Source organism: Microcebus murinus, chromosome X (genome assembly GCF_040939455.1).
Source record: "Microcebus murinus isolate Inina chromosome X, M.murinus_Inina_mat1.0, whole genome shotgun sequence".
Classification (NCBI taxonomy): Eukaryota; Metazoa; Chordata; class Mammalia; order Primates; family Cheirogaleidae; genus Microcebus; species Microcebus murinus.
This window is the reverse complement of record NC_134136.1, coordinates 47,070,590-47,080,174: the sequence shown is the minus strand read 5'-3', so window position 1 is coordinate 47,080,174 and position 9,585 is coordinate 47,070,590. Positions and strand designations below refer to the sequence as shown.

General features: G+C 41.4%; 1 non-coding gene across 1 annotated transcript; it reads left to right on the top strand.

Moving 5' to 3' along the window:
• The first annotated feature begins 2,171 nt into the window (after positions 1-2,171).
• LOC142866082 (U6 spliceosomal RNA) lies at positions 2,172-2,278 on the top strand. Its single transcript, XR_012916150.1, has one exon. It is a non-coding gene; the product is annotated as a U6 spliceosomal RNA (small nuclear RNA).
• The last annotated feature ends 7,307 nt before the right edge of the window (positions 2,279-9,585 follow it).

Here is a 9,585-nt window from a genome sequence, read left to right as displayed (position 1 = left end):
CAGACAAGATGGTCCGACCTCCTCTTTTGCTGGCTAATTAATAAACTCCTCTTTCCTTCCCCTCAAACCCCTTGTCCTCGTTCTCCTGTGCGGCCTGGAGGACAAGTGCCGAGCTCTCGGTGACACTAGCTTGGAAGCTGCGTAGGGTGGTGGGAAGAGCCTGGGCTCTGTCTCAGCTTGACCTCAGGTGAGACTCCACCTCTGCCGGGTGGCGTGGCCGTCACAACTCAGGCTCCAGGGCTAGACTGCCTCAGCTCCCACCCCAGCTCCACCCTTACACTCCACAGTGTGACCCTGGCCTCGCTTCCTTGTGCCTCAGTTTCCTTTTCTGTCAAACAGGCATAATGATGATACCCACTGGTTAGCACCTTTGTAAGGGACAGATAAGCCATGCAAATGCTCAGAGCAGTGAGTACCTGGCACGGGGCAAGTACCTGCTGAGTGTGAGCTGCTATTCTTGTGGCTGAATGTGTGGCCTTAGGCATGTCATTCAACCCCTCAGCTGTCATCCAACCTCTCATTTAACCTCTTATCCTTCCTCACTAGGTTGCTTTAAGGATTCAAAATCCTGAGCAAATAATCGGCATTCAGTAACAGTTCTCTTGGGTCTTTCTATGGGAATAGTGATGTTTTTCATAGAAACACTTAGCATATACCAGGCATTTTAGCTTTGACCTTATTTATCACACTTACTTATCACAACAACCATATGAGGAGGTGATAGTGGGAAGCAAGTATCCGAAGCTCATGAAGAAATTGGGGGTCAGATAGATTGCAAGTGGCCCAAGGGGCACAGACTAAATGTCTGAGCCTAGATTTAATGTCTTATTTCTTTTTCAAATATTGCCGTTGGAGTGGGTCATGGACAGTTGTTTGTAAATCTGGGGACTATAGCTTCATTGTCACATGGCTTGAGACTGATTCTTGTACAATGAGCTATCACGTAACTGCAGTGAGAATAGCTTTCATCCAAAAGTCCCGAAACAAGAGAGGCTGGCGTGGATAGGGAGAGAAAGGAACACTCATACTCTGCTTGTGGCACTGCAATCTAGTGCAGCGTGCATGGAAAGTAGCATGGAGATACCTGAAAGAACTAAAAGTAGATTTCCCATTTGATCCAACAATCCCCCTTCTGGGTATTTACACAAAGGACAAAAAACCATTTTATGACAAAGATACTTTCATTTTATAGCAGTAAAATTCACAATGGGAAAGGTGTATAAAGAAGGCAAGTGGTGGTGAACTGGTGAGTGTGTGAATAAAGTGTGGTATGTGTGTAGCATGGAGTGGTAGCGAGCCATAAGGAAGAGGTTGGGTGACCACGTGTGTGTGAGTGTAAAGTAGGGTGTGAAGTGCAGTGTGGGCATAGGGTGTAAAGAAGGAGCAGAGTAGTGAGGAGCGCGTGTTAAGTGCGTGTTGAGCATGGGTGTGTGTGTAGGGTGGTGCAAGTGCAGGGCAGTGCATGAGGGGTGAGGTGAGGGTGAGGAGGGTGTGGGCGTGTTGTGAGGTAAGGGGTGTAATGCAGAGAGTGTGTGTTTTGTGCGTGGTTGTGAGTGTGAGTTGTGGTGTGTGAAAGTATTTGATATGAGGAAGAGTTTTGTAGGTGGGAGTAATGATGAAGTGCAAAGAGAAGAGTGATTGAAAAGAATTTTTTTTTTTTGTATTGAAAAGAGGGGAAGGGGTAGGGGGATTTGCAAGCACTTCATCTTTGCAATTGCAGTTTCTCATTTTTTTTTGTGGAGACAGAGTGTCACTCGGCGTCCTGGGCAGAGTGCAGTGAGGGGGGGTCACCACAAGCTCCAGGTCCTGGGCTGTGAGCGATCCTTCTGCCTCAGCCTCCCAGGTAGCTGGGACTACAGGCGCTTGCCAGAGCGCCCGGCTGTTTTGTGTTTTGTGTATTTTTTTTGCCTTTTTTACTTTTTTTTTTAGATTAGAGACGGGGTCTGGCTGTGCTCAGGCAGTGTTCAGGCTGGTGTCGAACCCCTGAAGCAGCAGCTATCCACCCATCTCGGCCTCCCAGAAAGCTAGGACGACAGGCGTGAGCCACCGCGCCCGGCCGGCGTGACGCGTGTTCCCAGTGCTGAAAGCTTCGGTGTGACGAGGAGCGCTCTGCTGCCCCCTTGCGACTCACCGGCTTCCTACATGCAGCTTCCACTTAGAAAATAAAAGTGGAGTTAGCTTGGGCAGCACGTGTACTAAAATAGGAAGAATACAGAGAAGATTAGCATCGCCCCTGTGCAAGGAGGAGGCGCAAATCCGTGCAGCCTTTAAAAAAATGAATATAAAAATAGATAAAAAAGAAAAAAATGTTGACTGTTCTGTTACAGTCATTTCCCTCCAGGAAAGTTATTGTCTAGGCAGAGACAAGGAAATATGTGATTCGGGTTGACTTTTGTTGCTTTTTGTTTTTTGAGTTATTTTCAATATAGAGGAGAAAATATGGGTATATCTTCCAGCAACAAGGGTCTTCAGAAAAGTGGTGGCCATTGTGTCAGGTGTTTAGCGATGAGGAAAGGTTTCCCAGGCTGGCGGGATGGGGTTCTCACTCCTGTAATGCTAGAACTCCTGGACCCGAGGTGGGAGGATCACTTGAGGCCAGGATTTCTAGAGCAGCTTTGGAGCAGACGGAATGACTGAAAAAAAAAGGCAAAAGGATGATTTCTGTCTTTTAAAAATGTCCCCCACTCTTTTTGAGTTCCTAAGCCAGTATTTCCACCTGAGGCAGGTGGCCGGGAGGTGCCTGGGGAACCAGCCATCCCAGGCCCTGGCACCAGCCTTTCTCGGGGGCGGGGGGTGGTGGCTGCTGGATAGCACAAGGTTTATCTTTGAAAGACATGGGGCGATTAGAATAGGTAGCACAATAGCATAGACCTCAGGGTCCCTCCCTTTAAAAACTCTGTATTTCTGTGTATGTTGTGGGACCTTTGTTTTTTATGTTTTTTAAATTCAGGATGTTATGGGGTACAAACATTTTGGTTACATGAAATCCATTTCCCTTGCTCAAGCCAGGGCTAGAAGCGTGTCCTTCCTCCATTCGGTGTATCCCGTTCCCATTAGCTGTGGGTTTAAGTCACCACCCCCGCTACCCTCCACTCCCCACACCTGACCAGCCCTCAGTATTACTACCATGTGAGCAGCTTAGTGTTCATCATTTATCACCAGTTTGATGGCGAGCGCATGTGGTGCATATTTTTCCATCCTTGTGATACCTCACCTCAAAGGAGGCTCAATCTCTATCCAGGATAATATAAGAGGTGCTGGATCACCATTGTTTTTTTGTAGTTGAATACAACTCCATGGTATACATATACCACATTTTATTAATCCACTTATGTATTTATGGGCATTTCGGTTGTTTCCACATCTTTGCAATTGTGAATTGTGCTGCCATAAACATTCAAGTGCAGATGTCTTCATTATAGAATGTCTTTATTTTTTTTCCTTTGGATAGATGCCTAGTAGTGGGATTGCTGGATCAAATGGTATTTGTATTTTTAGCTCTTTCAGGTATCTCCAAATTACTTTCCACAGGGATTGTACTAATTTGCAGTCCCATCAGCAGTGCAAAAGTGTTCCAATGTGTGCACATCCACGCCAGCATTTGTTATTTTCAGACTTTTGATAGAGGCCATTCTCCCTGGAGTTAGGCGATATCTTGTTGTAGTTTTGATTTGCATTGCCGTAATGATAAGAGATGTTGAACATTCTTTTTTATATGTTTGCTGGCCATTAGTCTGTCTTCTTTTCAAAAGTTTCTGTTCATGTCCTTTGCCCTTTTATTGGTGGAGTTGTTTGATTTTTTTTTCTTGTTAAATTTTCTTGAGTTCTACATAGATTCTTGTTATCAGCCCTTTATCAGATATGTAGAAAGCAAATATTTTCTCCCATTCTGTAGATTGTCTATTTGCTCTGAGGACGGTTTCCTTGGCTGTGTAGAAGCTTTTCAATTTGATCAGGTCCCATTTGTTTATTTTTGTTGCTGCTGTGATTGCTTTTGGGGTATTCTTCATAGATTCTTTACGTTGGCCGATGTCTAAAAGAGTCTTCCTGACATTTTCTTCCAGAATTCTTAAGGTTTCGTGCCTTATTTAAGCTTGTTATCCATTGTGAGTTGACTTCTGTGAGAGATGAGAGGTGGGGATCCAGGTTCAGTCTTCTGCATGTGGATATCCAGTTTTCCCAGCACCACTTAATGAATAGAGATTCTTTTCCCCAATGTATACTTTTGTCTGCTTTGTTGAAGATTAGATGACATTATGAGGATTGTTTTATATCTGGAATCTCCATCGCATTCCAAAGGTCTATATTTCTGTTCTTGTGCCAGTACCATTATCTTTTGTTTACTATAGCCTTGTTGTAAAGATTGAAGTCTGACAGACCGATGCCTCCCAATTTGTTCTTTCTTTTAAGATTGCTTTGGCTATATGAGATCTTCTCTGGTTTCAGATGAAGCATAGAATTATTTTTTCCAAATCTGTAAAGAATGATGGTGGAATTTTGATAAGGATTGCATTAATTCTGTAGATCACTTTAGGTAAAATGGACATTTTAACAATATTGATTCTGCCAATCCATGAGCATCATAGGGATTTCCATCTTTGCACATCTTCTACAATTTCTTTTCTCAGTGTTTCATAGTTCTCCCTATAAATATTTCTCACCTCCTTTGTTAAATATATTCCTAAATATTTACTTTACTTTGATGCTATTCTGAAAAGTGTTGCATCTTTGATTTGATTTTTGGCTTGACTGTTATTGGAGTTATGAATGCCACTGATTTGTGTGCATTAATTTTGTATCCTGAGACTTTACTGAGTTGGTTTATCAATTCCAGGAATCTCTTGGATGAATCCTTGGGATATTCTAGATATATTAGCATATCATCAACGAGTGAGAATTTGACCTCTTCTGCCCCCATTCTGACACCTTTAATTTCCTTCTCTTGTCTGATTGCTCTGGCAAGGACTTCCAGCACTATGTTGAATAGAAGTGGAGATAGTGGGCACCCTTGTCTGGTTCCAGTTCTACTTGGGAGTGCTTTCAATTTTTCCCCATTCAGTATGATACTGCTGTGGATTTATCATATATGGCCTCAATAATTTTAAGGAATGTCCCATCTATGCTTATTTTGTTAAGGGTTTTTATCATGAAAGTGTGCTGGATTTTGTCAAATGCTTTTTCTACATCTATTGAGAGATCCACATGATCTTTGATCTTGCTTTTATTTATGTGGTGAATTGAATTTATAGATTTGAGTATCTTGAAGCAGCCTTGCATCCCTGGGATAAAGTCCAACTGGTTATGGTGAATTACTTTTTTGATTTGCTGTCGGATTCAGTTTGCTAAAATTTTGTTGAGGATTTTTGCATTTATATTCATGAGGCATATTGTTCTGTAGTTTTCTTTTTTTGCTACATCCTTTCCTGGCTTTGGTATCAAGATGATATTGGCTTCATAGAATGAGTTGGGAAGGATACTATCCTTCTCAATGTTTGGGAATAATTTTTGCAGTATAGGTATGGGTTCCTCTTTGTATGTTTGGTAAAATTCAGGTATGAACCTATCTGTTCCAGGACTTTTTTTTTGGAAGGCTTTTTATTGCAGCTCCAATTTCTGTGCTTGATATTAGTCTGTTCATCAGTTCTATTTCCTCCTGATTTAGCTTATGGAGGTTGTCTGTTTCTAAGAATTTGTCAATTTTCTTCATATTTTGTTGTTTTTGGGCATATAAGTTTTTTGGTTTTTTTTTTTTTTTTCAGACAAAATCTCACTGTCTTGCCTGGGCTAGAGTGCCGTGGATTCAGCCTAGCTAGCAGCAACATCAAACTCCTGGGCTCAAGCGATCCTCCTGCCTCAGCCTCCCGGGTAGCTGGGACTACAAGCATGTGACACTTTGCCCAGATAATTTTTTCTATTTTTAGTTGTTTGGCTAATTTCTTTCTTTTTATAGAGAAACAGGGTCTCACTCTTGCTCAGGCTGGTCTTGAACTCCTGAGCTCAAGCAATCCTCCCACCTTGGCCTTTCAGAGTGCTAGGATTACAGGCGTGAACTACCATGCCCAGCTGGGCATATAGGTTTTTATAGTATTCAAAGATAGTGTTTTGTATTTGAATGATGTCTGTAGTGACCTGTCTTTTTCATTTCTTTTTTTTCTAAATCTATAAGAGATGAATCCATTTTCATTATTGTTTTTTTGAGATAGAGTCTTACTCTGATTCCCAGGCTAGAGTGCCATGGCATCAGCCTAGCTCACAGAAACCTCAACCTCCTGGGCTCAAGCAATCCTTCTGTCTCAGCCTCCCAAGTAGCTGGGACTACAGGCATGCACCACCATGCCCAACTAATATATATATATATATATATATTTTAGTTGGCCAATTAATTTTTCTATTTTTAGTAGAGACGGGGTCTCGGTCTTGCTCAGGCTGATTTTGAACTCCTGACCTTGAACGATCCGCCCACCACGGCCTCCCACAGTGGTAGGATTTCAGGCGTAATCCACTGCACCTGGCTCCATTTTCATTTCTAATTGAGTGTATTAGAGTCCTTTCCCTTCTAGTTCTTGTCAATCTAGCAAGAGCGCTGTCAATTTTGTTTATCTTTTTGAAAAACCAACTTTTTTATCGATCTTCTGTATAGTTGTTTTGTTCTCAATTTCATTTAGTTCTGCTCTAATCTTAGTTATTTCCTTTCTTCCGCTAGATTAGAATTAATTTGCTCTTCCTTTTCCAGTTCCTTGAGATGGTTCATTAGTTTGTTGATTTGTGAGCTTTCTTTCTTTTGATGTGATTATTTAATACTATTAGTTTTTTTCTCAAGACAGCTTTTGCTATATCCCACAGGTTTTGATAGCCTGTGTCCCCATTATCATTTAATTAAAAGAATCTTTTGCTCTTCATCTGAATCTCTTCCTTCGCCCACCAGTCATTCAGCAATAGATTGTTTAATTTCCATGACTTTGTAATGCTGTGATCATTTTTGTTGGAGATCATCTCTAGTTTTATGCCACAATGGTCTGAGAAGATAATGGTACAATTTCTATTTTTTAAATTTGTTGAAATCTGATTTGTGGCCTAGGATGTAGCCAATTTTGGAGAAAGTTCCATGAGCTGATGAGAAGAATGTATATTCGGCTTTATTTGGGTGGAATGTTCTGTAGATGTCTGTTAGACCCATTTGTTCTAGAGCTCCGTTTAAGTCCATTATTTCTTTGCTTATTTTTTGTTTGGAAGATCTGTCTATTTTAGGCAGTGGGGTCTTTAAATCTTCTGCTACTATGACATTACTGTTTATGATGCTATTTAGTTCATACGGGGTTTGATTTATATATCCTGGATGTTCCTGTGTTGGGTGCATAGATATTAACAATTGTGAACTCTTCTTATTGAATTTTTCCTTTCACCATTATATGGTGACCATCTTTGTCTTTTTTTTACTTTTGGTATTTTAAAATTTATGCTGTCTGACATCAGTATCACTGCCCCCACTCTCTTTTGGTTTGCATTTGCCTGAATGTTTGTTTTCCAATCTTTGACCTTGAGTGTGAAAGTGTCTTTGTGGGTTCGATGCGTTTCCTGGAGACAGAAGATACTTGGCCTATAATATTTTATCCACTCAGCCAGTCTATGTCTCTTCACAGGACAATTCAAGCCATTCACATTTATTGAGAGGATTGATATTTGGGGTAGCATTCTGTTCATATTGTTCGGTAAGTTCTTATTGTTTTGTTTTACCTCTTGGGCCATTATCGAATCCGGGTTCTAAACTTTAACTCTTGAGTGATTTTAATTTGGTGGTGTCTATGGCGCTGTTCAGTGTATAATGCATGTCTGAATACTTCCTACAGAGCAGGTCTAGTCTTCGCAAATTCCATCAGTGATTGTTTGTCTGGGACAGAATACAGTATATATTCATAGAGGAAGCTCAGTTTTGCCAGGTTAACAATTCTAGGATGGCCATTATTCTGTTTAAGAAGATTGAGGATGGGTCCCCTGTCCATTCTGGCTTGAAGGGTTTCCTTTGAGAAGTTTGCAGTTAGTGTGATAGGTTTTCACTGTAGGTTATCTGTTGTTTTCATCTTACTGTTAAAGATTGCCTCTTTCGTGATTACTTTGTCCAGTCTGATAATTATGTGCCATGCTGTTTGCCTCTTCATGTTGCATCTCCTAGGGATTCTGTGTGCTTCTTATATCTGTATATCTAAGTTTGTGGCCAGGCCAGGCATATTTTCTTCCAGTATTCCAAGAAATAAATTTTCCAGCCCTTGTGTATTTTCTTTTTCTCTCTCTTGGATGCCTATAATTACTATATTTGGTTTCTTTACATAATCCCACATTTCTTGTATGATTTGGTCTTGTCTCTTGCTTCTGTGTTCTGTTTCTTCATCTGATTTGTTTAGCACTGAGGCATTATCTTCGAGCTCTAACATTCTCTCCTCTGCATGATCCATCCTACTTTTAAGGATTTCCGCTGTGTTTTTTTGTTTGTTTTGTCTTTTTGAGTCAGAGTCTCACTCTCTTGCCCTGGCTAGAGTGCCATGGTGTCAGCCTAGCTCACAGGAACCTCAAACTCCTGGACTCAGGTGATCCTTCTGCCTCAGCCTCCCAAGTAGCTGGGATTACAGGCATGCACCATCATGCCCAGCTAATTTTTCCTATATATTTTTAGTTGTATGGCCAGTTTCTTTATATTTTTAGTAGAGACGGGGTCTAGCTCTTGCTCAGGCTGGTTTTGAACTCCTGACCTTGAGTGGTCCACCCACCTCAGCTTCCCAGAGTGCTAGAATTACAGGCATTAGCCTCCGTGCCTGGCCTCCACTGTGTTTTTAAGTTCCTTGAATGCCTCCTTCATTTCCAGGATTTCTGTTAGTGGCTTTCATAATATTTTAATTTCTTTATAGACTTTTTATTCATTTTCTATATTGTTCTTGTGGTTTCTTTGTATTGGGTTTCTATTTTCTCTTCAATTCCATTGAGTTTCCTTACAATTCATATTTGAAATTTTTCCTTTGTCAATTTAGTCATTTCATATAAATTAGTATCCAATTTTGAGGGTCTCATGATTTCTTTTGGGGGTGACTTTTCTCTCTGCTCTTTCATATTCCCTGTGTTCCTTCTCTGGTTCTTTCTCATCAGGGTAATTGATTGAGAACTGGGTGTGCTTGGACTGGTTTGTGCTCTTAACTTCAAGCCCCCAAGGAACGTTCCTTAACAGCAGTGGGAGGAGGTGCACTGCTCTTGTATTGCTTTAGAGGTATTTTGGCAAGTTGGGACACCTCTCAACAGTTGTCTTCACCTCCTAGTGGAGGTGAAGTGAGTGGAGATTAGTGAGTTTGGTCCCCCAGCTTAAGCTCCCATGTGGTGAATCACACCTGTGTGTATAACTACACTGCCCTCTAGTAGCTTGAGATGGAGCGCACTGTGTTGAGCTATTGGGTTACTCTCTCTGTCATTGGTTGTAGATTGCAGGCAGGAGCCAGTTATTGAGGGAATCTGATGCCTCTGTGTTGGTTTCTGGTCCCTGACTGAGGAATACTATTGCCCTAATCTTTAGGAATGGTCTTGCCACTCCTGAGGGTTACGCGG